The sequence below is a fragment of the Arachis ipaensis genome, chromosome B1, assembly GCF_059453495.1.
Source record: "Arachis ipaensis isolate K30076 ecotype BB chromosome B1, ASM5945349v1, whole genome shotgun sequence".
Classification (NCBI taxonomy): domain Eukaryota; kingdom Viridiplantae; phylum Streptophyta; class Magnoliopsida; order Fabales; family Fabaceae; genus Arachis; species Arachis ipaensis.
In genome coordinates this window covers 115,421,642-115,439,863 of record NC_142436.1, presented here as the reverse complement: position 1 = coordinate 115,439,863, position 18,222 = coordinate 115,421,642, and the positions used below count along the sequence as shown (strand labels likewise).

General features: G+C 37.3%; 1 non-coding gene across 1 annotated transcript; it reads left to right on the top strand.

The window, feature by feature from the left end:
• The first annotated feature begins 15,411 nt into the window (after positions 1-15,411).
• On the top strand, positions 15,412-15,519 carry LOC148578023 (small nucleolar RNA R71). The gene has a single exon (XR_015904103.1). It is a non-coding gene; the product is annotated as a small nucleolar RNA R71 (small nucleolar RNA).
• Positions 15,520-18,222: the final 2,703 nt, after the last annotated feature.

Here is an 18,222-nt window from a genome sequence, read left to right as displayed (position 1 = left end):
GCTGAAAGAGTGCACTAAACATTGCATGTAAAATGCAATTTGTCTCTAAGTTTGGTGTGCCTGAAGGCACCCCAAATTTTATTCAAAATGCATTCAATTTTTCATTCAAAGTGCACAACCAAAGATTAAGTTTGGTGTTCCTCTTTGAACACGGTTCATGAAAGGCAAGAAGTTCCTCTGGATTTCGAAATTCATGACAAGTATACCATTCGCATGTTTTAATGCTTTGGTTTCAATTACTTAGGGTAGTAAATTTGTTTAGAATCAAAGAGCCAAGGTGACTATGATTTATTAGAATTAAGCACATTCATTAAGGACAACCAATATGGATTTCATGTCATCAGGAGACTTGACCAAACACTAAGTTTGGTGTCCAAATAATAAGTGTGCATACATGTAGAAGTCACGGCTATAAGCTCATAAAGACAATCATTGATTTACATGTGCAAGTACTATTCATAATTCACATGGACCGAAAAATGATAGCAAACTTGTTTGTTTGTGCAGGTACAAAAGAAAAGACAAAGGAAGCACAAGTGGTCAAAAAGAGGCAGGAAGCAAGAAGAAGCAGGATCCCAAGAATTAAGAAGAACCAAGCAATAAATAAGAGGTGGTCTCGTTCCTTAATAATCAAATGATAATTGGTGAATTGTCTTTATGAACTTGTTTTCATCTTAAGTCATTTAAGTGTTATGTGGAGTTTTTTTTTTAGCATGAGTGTCTGTTTATTGCTTTGAATAAAGTGAATGCCTAGATGTTTGGATATAACTTCACTTCTTAAACAAGTGCTTGTCATGCTTGTTCTGTTTCCAAAAATAAAAGAAAAGTTTGAACAAAAGTAACTTGGCTCAATTAGTGACAAATCAAGTAGAATTAAGTGGTGGTATGCATGCTTGATTGTTTAAGTCAGATCACTGGACATAGAGTGTAGAATTATCATTTTTTATGTAGAAATTAAAAACTGTCTATGGATCTTGATGAATAAATGTCTTTGGCCATGAAAAAGAAAGAAAAAAGAAGAAGAAAAAGCCACTGAAAAAAGGCAACCAAAAAGCAAAAAAATTGAGAAAATAAGCTAGGCACCAATGGTTTGAACTTCTGAGACAAATGCCTGTGGTGTTTATGTATTAAGGATATGCTTGGATGAATAGGTTCTGAGGAGTGTTTCAACACTTGGTAACTTGGGTTAACTAATCCGGGATTATCAACCAAAAGTCCATTATCAAGAGCAACCTAAATACAAAACATTTAGTCACACAAAGAGGTGCTGGGCACCAATGTCTCAAGAAGAAATGTGAACTAAAATGCCTAAAGTGGATATGTGTAGTGCACTGATAAGAAAAAGAAAATGCCAAAGGCTTGTGCAACACATGACACTAAGCAAACAAGGAGCAAAGGAGCTCTAAGAAAAAGAAAAGAAAAACAAAGAAGAGAAAAGTGCCAAGGACATAAGAATAACAAGAGGCCATAGCAGTGTTTGATGGATGCAATGAAAAAGTGATAATCTTACCTGATAAGAATGAAAAAGTGATGCTGCAACTTTCTGCATAAAACCCTTCTGAGGAACTTCTAATGCTTGCTAATATAGCCAATGTAATTGCTTTCTGTTTCATACTTTCTTCTTAAATAACTCAGGACTTGCTTAGGGACAAGCAAGTATTAAGTTTGGTGTTGTGATGCCAAGGCATCTTAGGCTAGTTTCACTAGTATTTTTCTGTTAAGTTTTAGTGGTTTTATGCATTTTCTTGAGCTTAAAGTAACCAAGAATGGTTAAAAGAATAACAAAGCAATGAACCATCCAAACAATATGATTTTGATGCAAATTCCATGAGTTTTAGTTATATTACTTGAATGCTATGAATGGAAGATTTCTCATGAAATTTTGCAAGACTTTGATGCATTTGTTTGGATGATTTCAGGGAAGAAGAGGCTAAGCAAGGAAGCAACAAAATCAATAAAGGAAGCTTGAATATCACATGTGGAGTTTAAGTTCCAGTTTAAGCCTAAACTGGAGCTTAAACGCCAGAATCATGAAGGCTAAGAAATGCTGGAATTGAAGTTTAACCTCCAGTTTAACCTTAAACTGGAGGTTAAACGCCAGAATGAAAAGTCTCACCAAAGAAGCATTCCACGTTTAACCTCCAGTTTGACCTCAAACTGGAGGTTAAACACCAGAATGAGAATGCCAATCAGGAAGCATTTCCACGTTTAACCTCCAGTTTAACCTTAAACTGGAGGTTAAACGCCAGAAATGGGAAGTGCACCAGGGAGCCATTTCCACGTTTAAGCTCCAGTTTGACCTTAAACTGGAGCTTAAACGTGTTCGACACCTCCAGGGCTACCCTTCTAAGCTTCCACGTTTAACCTCCAGTTTAACCTTAAACTGGAGGTTAAACGTGTTCGACCTCCAAGATGCCTCCTTCCATTTCCACGTTTAACCTCCAGTTTAACCTTAAACTGGAGGTTAAACGTGTTCGACCTCCAGGGCTGCCCTTCCTATCTCCACGTTTAAGCTTCAGTTTAACCTTAAACTGAAGCTTAAACGTGTTCGACTACATGACTCTCCAGGGCTGCCTTCTTCCATTTCCACGTTTAAGCTTCTACAAAAGGCCTCACTGGAAGTGTCTGGCGTTTAAGCTGCAGTTTAAGCTTAAATTGCAACTTAAACGCCACTCTTGGAAAAGGTTTCTGGGCCAAAAATATTGCGGTTTAAGTTAGTATTTGAGCACAAACATTAACTTAAACTTACTCTGGTATGAAACCCAATTGAATATCATGGTTTATGGGATTGGGCCTGAAGGATTGATGAGTCTGAAATTTCAATTTATTGAGTCATGTGTCATTATTTGATTATCACTAAGTTGGCTCAATGAATGTTACAGAATTTGGATCAACAGCCTCATCAAGATTATGGATCATAAACCCAAGGCAAAAGGAAAGCATGGAGAGGCCTCAAAGCCCAAGAAACACAACAGAAGCTCAATATAGAAAGTGTATAAATAGGATAGAATTTAAGTTAGGAGGGACCTAGACTTTCACTTTTTAGCTAGTTTCATATCTTTGTAATTGAATTCAGAGCTATAACTCACTAAACCCCCTTTCATTGGGTTAGGGAGCTCTATTGTAATTCAATGAATCAATAATAGTTTATCTTCTTCTTCAATCTTTTCTCTTGAATTTTGTTAGAAAGCTTCTCGATCTAATTCCATTGGGTAGTTGTCTTGGGAAAGAAACTACCCATAATTGGAATCCTTCGGAACCTTGGGAAAGGAATGGAGGATTCATGCTAGAGAAGCTTTCTCACAGTGAATTGGATTGGGGTTTGGATGGATATTGTGACATGTAATCCTACCAAATTGTGGTTCATGAAACTGTGTGGTATAATCAGTGATCGAGCATCATCTCTTCTTATGAACATTTAAACCAAGGGATTGGGAATTTGTTCATTTTTAGAGAGAATTGGTGAGCCAAGGGATTGGGATCCAATCATATAAGATTGCCAAGCAAAATTCAATGAACGCATTGCTTGAGGAAGAGATAAACATGTTTTGATTCGGAGATCTCAATATCTCCTATAACCCAATGAATCCCCCAATTCTGATTTCCATCTTCTCTTTACATTCTGCAACTCAATTCATGCAATCACCCCCATTCCCTTTTAATTTCAGCAATTTAGTTTCTGTTCTTTAATTCATGCAATTTAAGATTCCGCCATTTCAATTTCTTGTCATTTACTTTTCCCGCCAATTTTACATTCCGCAATTCTCATCTCAATCTTGATTCCGCTCAACTAGAACACACTTCTAATCCGAATTGCTCACTCAACCAATCCTTGTGGGATTCGACCTCACTCTATTGTGAGTTTTTACTTGACGATAACCGGTGCACTTGCCGGAAGGAATTTTGCCGATCGTGCAATTTCCTAAATCGTAGCATAACTAGTTTATGCGCACCACGTTGAACGCCAGGCAGGTGCTTCTTCCAGGGTGTGATTTTTCTTCTGCTGTTTTTGATTCCGTTTTCAATTTTTTATATTTATTTTGTGACTCCACATGATCATGAACCTATAAAGACATATAACTAGGAAAAATATAGTTAGATAAATAAAGATTGGGTTGCCTCCCAATAAGCGCTTCTTTAATGTCAATAGCTTGACAGTGGGCTCTCATGGAGCCTCACAGATGTTCAGAGCATTGTTGAGACTCTCCAACACCAAACTTAGAGTTTGGATATGGGAGTTCAACACCAAACTTAGAGTTTGGTTGTGGCCTCCCAACACCAAACTTAGAGTTTGACTGTGGGGGCTTTGTTTGACTCTGCTTTGAGAGAAGCTTTTTCTGCTTCCTCTCCATGGATGCAGAGAGAGATCCTTGAGTTGTAAACACAAGGTTGTCCTTATTTAATTGAAGGATCAATTCTCCTCTGTCCACATTAATCACAGCTCTTGCTGTGGCCAGGAAAGGTCTTCCTAGGATGATGGATTCATCCTCTTCCTTTCCAGTATCCAAGACTATGAAATCAGCAGGGATGTAAAGGCCTTCAACCTTTACTAACACGTCCTCTACTTGTCCATAAGCCTGTTTTCTTGAATTATCTGCCATCTCTAATGAGATTTTAGCAGCTTGCACCCCATAGATTCCCAGTTTCTCTATTACAGAGAGGGGCATGAGGTTTATTCCTGAACCAAGGTCACACAGAGCCTTAAAGACCATGGTGCCTATGGTACAAGGTATTATGAACTTTCCAGGATCCTGTTTCTTCTGAGGCAATGTCAGTTGATCCAGATCACTTAGTTCATTTGTGAACAAGGGAGGTTCATCTTCCCAAGTTTCAATACCAAATAATTTGGCATTCAGCTTCATGATTGCACCAAGAAACTTGGCAGTTTGCTCTTCAGTAACATCCTCATTCTCTTCAGAAGAGGAATACTCATCAAAGCTCATGAAGGGCATAAGGAGGTTCAATGGAATCTCTATGGTCTCTAGATGAGCCTCAGAGTCCTTTGGTTCCTCAGAGGGAAGCTCCTTATTGATCACTGGACGTCCCAGGAGGTCTTCCTCCTTGGGATTCACGTCCTCCTCTCCCTCATTGGGTTCGGCCATGGTGCTTATGTCAATGGCCTTGCACTCTCCTTTTGGATTCTCTTCTGTATTGCTTGGGAGAGTACTAGGAGGAATTTCAGTGATTCTTTTACTCAGCTGGCTCACTTGTGCTTCCAAATTTCTAATGGAAGACCTTGTTTCATTCATGAAACTCACAGTGGCCTTAGATAGATCAGAGACTAAGTTTGCTAAGCTAGATGGGTTCTGCTCAGAATTCTCTGTCTGTTGCTGAGTGGATGATGGAAAAGGCTTGCTATTGCTAAACCTGTTTCTTCCACCATTATTAAAGCCTTGTTGAGGCTTTTGATCCTTCCATGAGAAATTTGGATGATTTCTCCATGATGAGTTATAGGTGTTTCCATAAGGTTCACCTAAGTAATTCACCTCTGCTATTGCAGGGTTCTCAAGATCATAAGCTTCTTCTTCAGAAGATGCCTCTTGAGTACTGTTGGATGCAGCTTGCATTCCATTCAGACTCTGAGAAATCATATTGACTTGCTGAGTCAATATTTTGTTCTGAGCCAATATGGCATTCAGAGTATCAATCTCAAGAACTCCCTTCTTCATAGGCGTCCCATTATTCACAGGATTCCTTTCAGAAGTGTACATGAACTGGTTATTTGCAACCATGTCAATGAGTTCTTGAGCTTCTGCAGGTGTTTTCTTTAGCTGAATGGATCCACCTGCAGAAGTATCCAATGACATCTTTGATAGCTCAGATAAACCATCATAGAATATATCCAGGATGGTCCATTCTGAAAGCATGTCAGAAGGACACTTTTTGGTCAGCTGCTTGTATCTTTCCCAAGCTTCATAGAGGGATTCACCTTCTTTCTATCTGAAGGTTTGAACATCCACTCTAAGCTTGCTCATCTTTTGAGGAGGAAAGAACTTAGCTAAGAAAGCCGTGACCAGCTTATCCCAAGAGTTCAGGCTGTCTCTGGGTTGAGAGTCCAACCAGATTCTAGCTCTGTCTCTTACAGCAAAAGGGAAAAGCATGAGCCTATAGACTTCAGGATCTACTCCATTAGTCTTAACAGTATCACATATCTGCAAGAACTCAGTTAAGAACTGAAAAGGATCTTCAGATGGAAGTCCATGAAACTTGCAGTTCTGCTGCATCAGAGAAACTAATTGAGGTTTCAGCTCAAAGTTGTTTGCTCCAATGGCAGGAATGGAGATGCTTCTTCTATGTAAATTGAAATTAGGTGCAGTAAAGTCACCAAGCATTCTCCTTGCATTATTATTATTTTCGGCTGCCATCTCCTCTTCCTATTCGAAAATTTCTGAAAGGTTCTCTCTGGATTGTTGTAATTTAGCTTCTCTTAATTTCCTCTTCAAAGTCCTTTCAGGTTCTGGATCTGCTTCAACAAGAATGTTCTTGTCCTTGCTCCTGCTCATATGAAAAAGAGAGAATAGAAAAATAATAATAATAGGGGTCCTTTTTACCACAGTATAGAGGTCCCAGTGTGAGTTAGAAGAAAAGAAGAAGAAGAAATTCGAACAAAGATGGAAGAGAGGGTTCGAATTTGGGTGAGATGAAGTGTTAGTAGATGAATAAATAAATAGAGGGAGATGAGAGAGAAGGGGAATTTTCGAAAATAATTTTTGAAAAAGAGTTAGTAATTTTTGAAAATAGTTTTTGAAAAAGGTTAGTAATTTTCGAAAATTAATTTTGAAAAGGGTTAATAGTTTTTCAAAAATTCAAATAAAAAATAAAATAATTAGTTTAATTAAAAAGAAATTTTGAAAAAGAGGGAGATATTTTCGAAAATGAGAGAGAGAGAGAGAGTTAGTTAGGTAGTTTTGAAAAAGATAAGAAACAAACAAAAAGTTAGTTAGTTGAAACAAGTTTTGAAAGTCAATTTTGAAAAGATAAGAAGTTAGGAAGTTAGAAAAGATATTTTGAAATCAAATTTTTGAAAAAGATATGATGAGAAGATATTTTTGAAAAGATATGATAGAAATTAGTTTTTTGAAAAAAGATTTGATTTTTAAAAATACAATTAATGACTTGATTCACAAGAAATCACAAGATATGATTCTAAAACTTAAAGTTTGAATCTTTCTTGACAAGCAAGTAACAAACTTGAAATTTTTTAATCAAAACATTAATTGTTATTGTTATTTTCGAAAATTTGATATAAAAATAAGAAAAAGATTTTTGAAAAATATTTTTGGAATTTTCGAAAATAACTAAGAAATTTGAAAAAGATTTGATTTTTAAAAAAGATTTTGAAAAAGATAAGATTTTCAAATTGAAAATTTGATTTGACTCATAAGAACAACTAGATTTTAAAAATTTTTGAAAAAGTCAACTCAAATTTTCGAATTTGATGAGAGAAAAAGGGGAAGATATTTTTTTTTTATTTTTGAATTTTTTTTATGATTAGAGAGAAAAACAAGAAAAATGATGCAATGCATGAAAGTTATGGATCAAAACAATGAATGCATGCAAGAATGCTATGAATGTCAAGATGAACACCAAGAACACGATGAAGATCATGATGAACATCAAGAACATATTTTTGAAAAATTTTTAATGCAAAGAAAACATGCAAGACACCAAACTTAGAATTCTTTAATGCTTAGACACTAAGAATCCAAGAATGCATATGAAAAACAAGAAAAGGCACAAAACATGCAATTGCAAAGATCAAACAAGAAGACTTACCAAGAACAACTTGAAGATCATGAAGAACACTATGAATGCATGATTTTTTCGAAAAATGCAAGATGCACATGCAACTGACACCAAACTTATAACATGACTCAAGACTCAAACAAGAACACAAAAAATATATTTGATTTTTTTTTATGTTTTAATTTTTTTGTATTTTTTTCGAAAATTATTTGAAAAACAAAAATAAGGATTCTAAAATTTTTAATATGAATTCCAGGAATCTTATGCTCTTTAGTCTAAAGCTCCAATCAAAGGGTCAAGCATGGCTTAATAGCCAGCTAAGCTTTAGTAAAAATATGAGTGTAATTCATTCAATTTTAAGCCAAAACCTCAGTCCAAAGGAATTTAGACATGGCTTTACAGCCAGCCAGGCTTTAGCATGCTTCATGAAACACTAGAATTCAATCTTAAAAATTCTGAAGGAAAATATATTTTTGAAAATATTTTTTTTTCAAAAACAAAGGAGAAAATTTTGAAAGATTTTTGAAAAATTTTTTGAAGAGAAAACAAAAAGAAAATTACCTAATCTGAGCAACAAGATGAACCGTCAGTTGTCCAAACTCGAACAATCCCCGACAACGGCGCCAAAAACTTGGTGCGCAGAAATTGTGATTACACTTTAATTATATAAAATTCATCGCTCTTTCTTTCCCTGGTAATGGCGCCAAAAACATGATGCCAATACCATGGTTCACAACTTCGCACAACTAACCAGCAAGTGCACTGGGTCGTCCAAGTAATACCTTACGTGAGTAAGGGTCGAATCCCACGGAGATTGTTGGTATGAAGCAAGCTATGGTCACCTTGTAAATCTCAGTCAGGCGGATATAAAATAGTAGTGGTGTTTTCGAAAATAATTAATAAAATAGGGATAGAAATACTTATGTAAATCATTGGTGAGAATTTCAGATAAGCGAATAGAGATGCTTTCGTTCCTCTGAATCTCTGCTTTCCTGCTATCTTCATCCAATCAGTCTTACTCCTTTCCATGGCTGGCTTTATGTAATGCATCACCATTGTCAGTGGCTACTTTCGGTCTTCTCTCGGGAAAATGATCCAAATGCCCTGTCACAGCACGGCTAATCGTCTGGAGGCATCACCCTTGTCAATGGTTTACATCCTATCCTCTCAGTGAAAATGGTCAACGCACCCTGTCACGGCACGGCTATTCATCTGTCGGTTCTCGATCATGCTGGAATAGGATTTACTATCCTTTTGCGTTCTGTCACTACGCCCAGCAATCGCGAGTTTGAAGCTCGTCACAGTCATTCAATCATTGAATCCTACTCGGAATACCACAGACAAGGTTTAGACTTTCCAGATTCTCTTGAATGCCGCCATCATTCTAGCTTACACCACGAAGATTCTGATTAAGAGATCTAAGAGATACTCATTCAGTCGAAAGTAGAACGGAAGTGGTTGTCAGGCACGCGTTCATAGGGAATGATGATGATTGTCACGTTCATCACATTCAAGTTGAAGAGCGAATGAATATCTTAGAAGCGAAATAAGATGAATTGAATAGAAAACAGTAGTACTTTGCATTAATCTTTGAGGAACAGCAGAGTTCCACACCTTAATCTATGGAGTGTAGAAACTCTACCGTTAAAAATACATAAGTGAAAAGTCCAGGCATGGCCGAGATGGCCAGCCCCTCTGATCTAAGAACCAGGCATCCAAAGATGATCCAAAGATTCAAAGATGGTTCAAAAGATATCTAATACAATAGTGAAATGTCCTATTTATAATAAACTAGCTACTAGGGTTTACAGAAGTAAGTAATTGATGCATAAATCCACTTCCAGGGCCCACATGGTGTGTGTTTGGGCTGAGCTTTGAGTGTTGCACGTGTAGAGGTCCTTCTTGGAGTTGAACGCCAGCTTTTGTGCCAGTATGGGCGTTCAACTCTGGTTTTGGATCCTTTTCTGGCGCTGGACGCCAGAATTGGGCAGAGAGCTGGCGTTGAACGCCAGTTTGCGTCGTCTAAACTTGGGCAAAGTATGGACTATTATACATTGCTGGAAGCATGCCATTTTGAGTTCTGTAGCTCCAGAAAATCCATTTTGAGTGTAGGGAGGTCAGAATCCAACCGCATCAGCAGTCCTTCTCCAACCTCTGAATCTGATTTTTGCTCAAGTCCCTCAATTTCAGCCAGAAAATACCTGAAATCACAGAAAAACACACAAACTCATAGTAAAGTCCAGAAATGTGAATTTAACATAAAAACTAATGAAAACATCCCTAAAAGTAACTAGATCCTACTAAAAACATACTAAAAATAATGCCAAAAAGCGTATAAATTATCCACTCATCAACACTAGACACTAATGATCATGTAATAAAGACACAAACATAGACAAAACATAAAGCATAGGAAATGAAAATCAGAAAAAATAAGAACAAGAAAATTAAAAATGGGTCCACTGATAAACCACTATTTTATGGTTTATTTTGTGTTTAATTGTGTGGTTTTATCATGATCCTGACCCACTTATTCATTAAAATAGCATGCATTTATATTTCCTTCCTGAAATTATTACATGAGTGAAAACTGCTTCCTAGAGACTTTTAATTATACATTTTACTTCTCCTTTATTCCATTCGATGTCGTGATCTGTGTGTTAAGCGTTTCAGGCTTTATAGGGCAAGAATGAGTTGGAGATTGGAAAGGAAGCTAGCAAAAATAGAAGGAACACAAGAAATTGAGGAGATAACCAGCGAGAAGCGACGCGGCCACATGGACGACGCGACTGCACGGAGAAGATCAAATCGCAGTGACGCGGCCGCATGGATGACGCGACCGCGCGAAATGGAAAAGCACGAGCGACGCGGAGGCGTGGACGACGCGCCCTCTTGGTGAAGCGAAACGCGAATGACGCGTCCGCATGAGCGACGCAATCGCGTGGCATGCGCGATCTGCATAATTTGCAAAATCGCTGGGGGCGATTTTGGACCCTATTTTGACCCAGTTTTCGGCCCAGAACAGCAGACTAAAGCCAGAGAACATGCAGAAACCAGAGACAACATTCATTCTACACAGTTTTAGTTTTTAGATCTAGTTTTTACTCCTCCTCTAGGTTTTCTCTCTAGACATTCATAGTTCTTAGGATTTAATTTTCTCTTACTTTTTTTGGCAGTGGAACACTGAGAAGAGTTATTACCTCATCAAGACTTCGTCATTCTAGTTTGTTTTCTTTACTTGGCTTCACTCTTCCATGTTCTTTGCTTTGTTAATTTTACCATTGGAATATTTTTAGGATTATTTAATACAAGGATCACCTTTATTTTTAATTGACTATTTCGATTTTTATTTACAATGTCTTCCTTTAATTCCTTTTTATATGCTATGAATTTTACATTCACAATGAGCGAGTAGTTCCCTAACTTGATGGGGAATTGATTGAAAGGAACCCTTGAGTTGGGAGGCTTGAAAGAAAAATTATAATTGGGTTTATGGTTAAATTGCCTCCTAATCACTAACACCAATCCCTTTTAATTAAGTGGATTGCAACTTGTGAACGGACGTAGCATTCCAACTTGTTTGACTTTCCTTTACCTAGTGAAGGATAACTAAACAGGACAACCTTCAATTATCAATTAATCCTGAGAGTATTCCAATAATAATAGGGATTCCAACTAATCAATTCCCAGTCAAGGCTTTTATTTACATTATTCAAATTCACCAATTTAATTTCCTGTTTGCTCAATTCAACCCTTTTTAAAAATCTCTGATTAATAAAATAGCACACTTTTCTGCAACTCGTTGGGAGACGACCTGGGATTCATACTCCCAGTATTTTAAATTTCAATTTTCTGTGACACCTTTCTAAATTGAGCGGTGGATTTCTGGCAAGTTAAGAACTATACTTGCAACGTATATATTTTAACAATTTTAATTCACCAATTTCTGCCCGCATCATCCACCTTAGTGATGGCGGCTAGTTCTTCCTCTTGAAGATCTTATAGAGTGCTTGAGCTCCTCTATGTCTCTTCCTTGCCTTTGTTGCTCCTCCCTCATAGCTCTTTGATCTTCTCTAATCTCATGGAGAATGATGAATTGCTCTTGGTGCTCCATCCTTAGTTGTCCCATGTTGGAACTTAACTCTCCTAAGGAGGTGTTAATTTGCTCCCAATAGTTTTGTGGAGGAAAGTGCATCCCCTGAGGCATCTCAGGGATTTCATGGTGAGGAATTTCCTCATGCTCTTGTAGAGGTCCATGATCTCTTGTTTGCTCCATCCTTTTCTTAGTGATGGGCTTGTCCTCATCAATGAGGATGTCTCCCTCTATGTCAATCCCAGCCGAATTGCAGAGGTGGAAAATGAGGTGAGGAAAGGCTAACATTGTCAAAGTGGAGGACTTGTCAGCCACCTTGTAGAGTTCTTGAGGTATAATCTCATGAACTTCCACTTCCTCCCCAATCATGATACTATGGATCATGATGGCCCGATCCACAATTACTTCAGATCGGTTGCTAGTAGGAATGATAAAGCGTTGGATGAACTCCAACTATCCTCTAGCTACAGGCTTTAGGTCCGATCTTCTCAATTGAACCGGTTTGCCTCTTGAGTCAACTTTCCATTGAGCTCCTTCCACACATATGTCCATGAGGACTTGGTCCAACCTTTAATCAAAGTTGACCCTTCTAGTGTAGGGGCGTGCGTTTTCTTGCATCATTGGCAAGTTGAACGCCAACCTTACATTTTTCGGACTGAAATCTAAGTATTTCCCCCGAACCATTGTAAGCCAATTCTTTGGATTCGGGTTCATACTTTGATCATGGTTCCTAGTGATCCATGTGTTTGCATAGAACTCTTAAACCATTAAGATTCCGAATTGTTGAATAGGATTGGAGAGAATTTCCCATCCTCTTCTTCTAATCTCATGTCGGATCTCCGGATACTCACTCCTTTTGAGCTTGAAAGGGACCTCAGAGATCACCTTCTTCTTAGCCACAATTTCATAGAAGTGGTCTTGATGGACCTTTGAGATGAATCTCTCCATCTCCCATGACTTAGAGGTAGAAGCAATTGCCTTCCCTTTCCTCTTTCTTGAGGTTTCTCTGGCCTTAGGTGTCATTAATGGTTATAGAAAAACAAAAAGCAACGCTTTTACCACATCAAACTTAAAATGTTTGCTCGTCCTCGAGCAAAAAAAGAAAGAAAATAGTAGAAGAAGAAGACAATGAAGGAGATGGAGGGGAAGAGTGTATTCGGCCAAGGGGGGAAAGGAGTGTTTGTAATATGTGAAAATGAGGTAGTGTTGATGGGTTTATATAGGGGTGGGGGAGGGTTAGGTTTCGTGTATTAGGGTTGGGTTTGGGAGGGAAAGGATTTTGAATTTGGAGGTTGGTGGGTTTTTTGGGAAAGAGTGGATGGATGTGAGTGGTGAAGAGTATTTGGGGAAGAGGTATGGAGGTGATTGGTGAAGGGTATTTGGGGAAGAGTGTTATGAAAGAGTGTGAAGAGGAGAGAAGAAGAGGTGGGGTAGGTGGGGATCCTGTGGGGTCCACAGATCCTGAGGGGTCAAGGACTTAACATCCCTGCTCCATTTAGGCGTGCAAAACGCCCTTAGAGTGCACTTCTGGCGTTAAATGCCAGGTTGCTGCTTGTTTCTGGTGTTTAACGCCAGCTTTTCTCCCATTCTTGGCGTTAAACGCCAAGTAGATGCTCTGTTCTGGCGTTAAGCGCCAGTTTGGTGCTTGTTTCTGGCGTTTAACGCCAGCTTGATGCTTCTTTCTGGCGTTAAACGCCAGTCTACTGCTTCTTACTGGCGTTTAAATGCCAGTAAGCTCTTCCTCCAGGGTGAGCTATTTTTAATGCTGTTTTTCATTCTGTTTTTGATTTTTTTTAGTTGTTTTTCTGACTTCACATGATCATCGACCTAAAGAAAACATAAAATAGCAATGGAAAATATATAGATATAACTAAATAACATTGGGTTGCCTCCCAATAAGTGCTTCTTTAATGTCAATAGCTTGATAGTGAGCTCTCATGGAGCCTCACAGATAATCAGAGCAATGTTGGAGCCTCTCAACACCAAACTTAGAGTTTGAATGTGGGGGGTTTTGTTTGACTCTGTACTGAGAGAAGCTTTTCATGCTTCCTCTCCATGGTTACAAAAGGAGAACCTTGAGTTCTGAATACAAGGTAGTCCTCATTCAACTGAAGAACTAACTCTCCTCTGTCAACATCAATCACTGCTTTTACTGTGGCTAGGAAGGGTCTGCTAAAGATGATGGATTCATCCTCATCCTTCCCAGTGTCTAGGATTATGAAATCAGTAAGGATGTAAAGGCCATCAACCTTCACTAGCACGTCTTCTACTAGTCCATAAGCCTATTTCATTGATTTGTCTGCCATCTCTAGTGAGATTCTTGCAGCTTGTACCTCAAAGATTCCCAATTTCTCCATTACAGAGAGGGGCATGAGGTTTATCCCTGACCCCAGATCACATAGAGCCTTTTCAAAGGTCATGGTGCCTATGGTACAAGGTATGAAGAATTTTTCGGGATCCAGTTTCTTCTGAGGTAATGTCTGCCTCATTAATATACTCAGTTCATTGGTGAACAAGGGGGGTTCATCCTCCCAAGTCTCATTACCAAATAACTTGGCATTCAGCTTTATGATTGCTGCTAGATACTTAGCAACTTACTCTTCAGTGATGTCTTCATCCTCTTCAGAGGAAGAATATTCATCAGAGCTCATGAATGGCAGAAGGAAGTTCAATGGAATCTCTATGGACTCTGTTTGAGCCTCATATTCCTTTGGTTCCTCAAAGGAAAACTCCTTTCTGTCTAGAGGACGTCCCATGAGGCTTTCCTCACTGAGACTCACATCCTCCTCACTCTCTCCAGGTTTGGCCATATTGGTCATGGTTATGGCCTTGCACTCTCTCTTGGGTTTTTCTTCTGTATTGCTTGGGAGAGTACTGAGAGGAGTTTCAGTAATCTTCTTACTCAGCTGACCCACATGTGCCTCCAAATTTCTAATGGAGGACCTTGTTTCATTCATGAAACTTAGTGTGGTCTTGGATAGATCAGAGACTATGGTTGCTAGGCCAGACTGGCTCTGTTCAGAATTCTCTGTCTGTTGCTGAGAAGATGATGGAAAAGGCTTGCTATTGCTAAACCTATTTTTTCCACCATTATTATTGAAGCCTTGTTGAGACTTCTTTTGGTCATTCCATGAGAAATTTAGATGATTTCTCCATGAAGGGTTATAGGTGTTTCCATAGGATTCTCCCATGTAATTCACCTCTGCTATTGCAGGGTTCTCAGGATCATAAGCTTCCTCTTCAGAGGATGCTTCTTTAGTACTGTTGGATGCAGCTTGCAATCCATTCAGACTCTGAGAAATTATATTGACTTACTGAGTCAATATTTTGTTCTGAACCAATATGGCATTCAGAGTATCAATTTCAAGAACTCCCTTCTTCTGAGGCGTCCCATTGTTCACAGGATTCCTCTTAGAGGTGTACATGAACTGGTTATTTGCAACTATTTCAATGAGTTCCTAAGCTTCTGCAGGGGTTTTCAGATGAAGAGATCCTCCTGCAGAATGGTCCAATGACATTTTTGACAACTCAGACAGATCATTATAGAATATACTTATGATGCTCCATTCTGGAAGCATGTCAGTAGGACACCTTTTGATCAGTTTCTTATATCTTTCCCAAGCTTCATAGAGGGATTCTCCTTCCTTTTGTCTGAAGGTTTGGATTTCCACTCTAAGCTTGCTCATCTTTTGAGGTGGAAAGAATTTGGCCAAGAAAGCACTGACCAGCTTATCCCAAGAGTTCAGGCTTTCCTTAGGTTGTGAATCTAACCATGTTCTAGCTCTGTCTCTTACAGCAAAAGGGAAAAGCATAAGCCTGTAGACCTTGGGATCAACTCCATTGGTCTTGACTGTGTCACATATTTGCAAGAATTCAGCAAAAAATTGATAAGGATCTTCCATTGGAAGCCATGGAACTTGCAATTCTGCTGCATTAGAGAAACTAATTGAGGCTTAAGCTCAAAGTTGTTTGTTCCAATTGCAGGAATTGAGATGCTTCTTCCATAGAAGTTAGAAGAGGGTGCAATAAAGTCACCAAGCATCTTCCTTACATCTCCACCATTGTTATTAGGTTCGGCCATGTCTCCTTCTTGTTCGAAAATTTCTGTCAGGTCCTCTCCAGAGAGTTGTGCCTTAGCTTCCCTTAGCTTCCTCTTCAGAGTCCTTTCAGGTTCAGGGTCAGCTTCAACAAGAATGTTCTTATCCTTGTTCCTGCTCATATGAAAAAGAAGATAACAAAAAAGAAGAGAAATCCTCTATGTCACAGTATAGATATTCCTTTATGTGAGTAGAAGAATAGGAGAATAGAAGAAGGAGAAGAGAAAAATTCGAACACAGAGGAGAAGAGTGGGTTCGAATTATGAGTAGAAGAGGAATGTTAGTAGATAAATAAATAGAAAGAGATGAGAGAGGCGGAGAGAATTCGAATTTAATTTAAAATAAAAGGAAAATATTTTTGTTTTTATTTTAATTATTAAGTAGTATTCAAAAATTAAGAAGAAAAATAAAATTAAATTGAAATTTAAAACAATTAGTTAATGAAAAGAAATTTTGAAAAAAAGTTAGTGATTTTCGAAAATTGGAGAGAGGAAAGTGGTTAGATAGTTTTGAAAAAGACAAGAATTTAAAAAATCAAACAAAAAGTTAAGTGATTAATTGAAAAAGATTTGAAAATCAATTTTGAAAAGATAAGAAGTTAGAGAAGATTTTGAAAAAGATGTGATTGAAAATTATTTTGAAAAAGATTTGAAAAAGAAATTTAAAAAGATTTGATTTTGAGAATTAAAGTTAATTACTTGACTAACAAGAAACTAAAAGATATGATTCTAAAATTTAAAGATTGAACCTTTCTTAATAAGCGAGTAACAAACTTCAAAATTTTTGAATCAATCACATTAATTGTTAGTAAAGATTTTGAAATTATGAAATGAAATTAAGAAAAAGATTTTGAAAATCATTTTTAAAATTTTCGAAAATCATGAAAGAAAAATGAAAAAGATTTGATTTTTGAAAAGGTTTTGAAAAGATAAGATTTTTAAATTGAAAATTTGATTTGACTTATAAGAAACAACTAAATTTTAAAAATTTTTGAATAAGTCAACTCAAATATTCGAAATTTATGAGAAGAATAAGGGAAAGATTTTTTTTTGAATTTTCAATGAAGAAAGAGAAAAATAACAGAATGACTCCAAACATGAAAATTATGAATCAAAACAAGATAAATATGCAAGAACACTTTGAATGTCAAGATGAACACCAAGAACACTTTGAATGTCAAGATGAACACCAAGAACTTATTTTTGAAATTTTTTAAGAAAAGAAAAACATGCAAGACACCAAACTTAGAAATTTTCAAACTTTAGACACTAACAAATTGAAAATGCATATAAAAAACAAGAAAAGACACAAAACATGAAAATGCAAAGATCAAACAAAGAAGATCATCAAGAACAACTTGAAGATTATGAAGAACACATGAACACACTTTCGAAAAATGCAAGAAGAATGAAGACATGCAATTGACACCAAACTTACAATTTGACACTAGACTTAAACAAGAAACACAATTATTTTTGGTTTTATGATTTTATTAAAATTTTTTGGTATTTTTCAAAAATTAATTGGAAAAAGAAAAATAAGGATTTCAAAAATTTTTAATGAAAATTTCAGGAATCATGCAATGTCAGCTTAAAACTCCGGTCCAGGAATTAGACATGGCTTACTAGCCAGCCAAGCTTTCAGTGAAAGCTCTGGTCCAAAATACTAGACATGGCCAATGGCCAGCCAAGCTTTAGCATACAAATTAGGCATACAACAGCTGAATTGATGAGAATAAAAAAACTCTTGTGATGATGAGTTGAAACCTCGGTCCAAAAGATTAGACATGGCTTCACAGCCAACCAGACTTCAACAGATCATCATGAAACTCTAGAATTCATTCTTAAAAATTCTGAAGCCATAGAATAATTTATTTTTTTGAAATTTTTTTTCGAAAATAAAAATAATAAAAACAAAAAGCTTAAAATTAAAATAAAATTACCAAATCTAAGCAACAAGACGAACCGTCAGTTGTCCAAACTCGAACAATTCCTGGCAACGGCGCCAAAAACTTGGTGCACGGAATTGTGATCTCTAGCAACGGTGCCAAAAACTCAGTACGCACGTTCATAATCTCAAATTCTTTTTCACAACTCCGATACAACTAACCAGCAAGTGCACTGGGTCGTCCAAGTAATAAACCTTACATGAGTAAGGGTTGCTCCCACGGAGATTGTCGGCTTGAAGCAAGCTATGGTCATCTTGCAAATCTCAGTCAGGCAGATTCAAATGGTTATGGGATTTTGATAATTAAAATATAAATAACAGAAAATAAGATAGAGATAC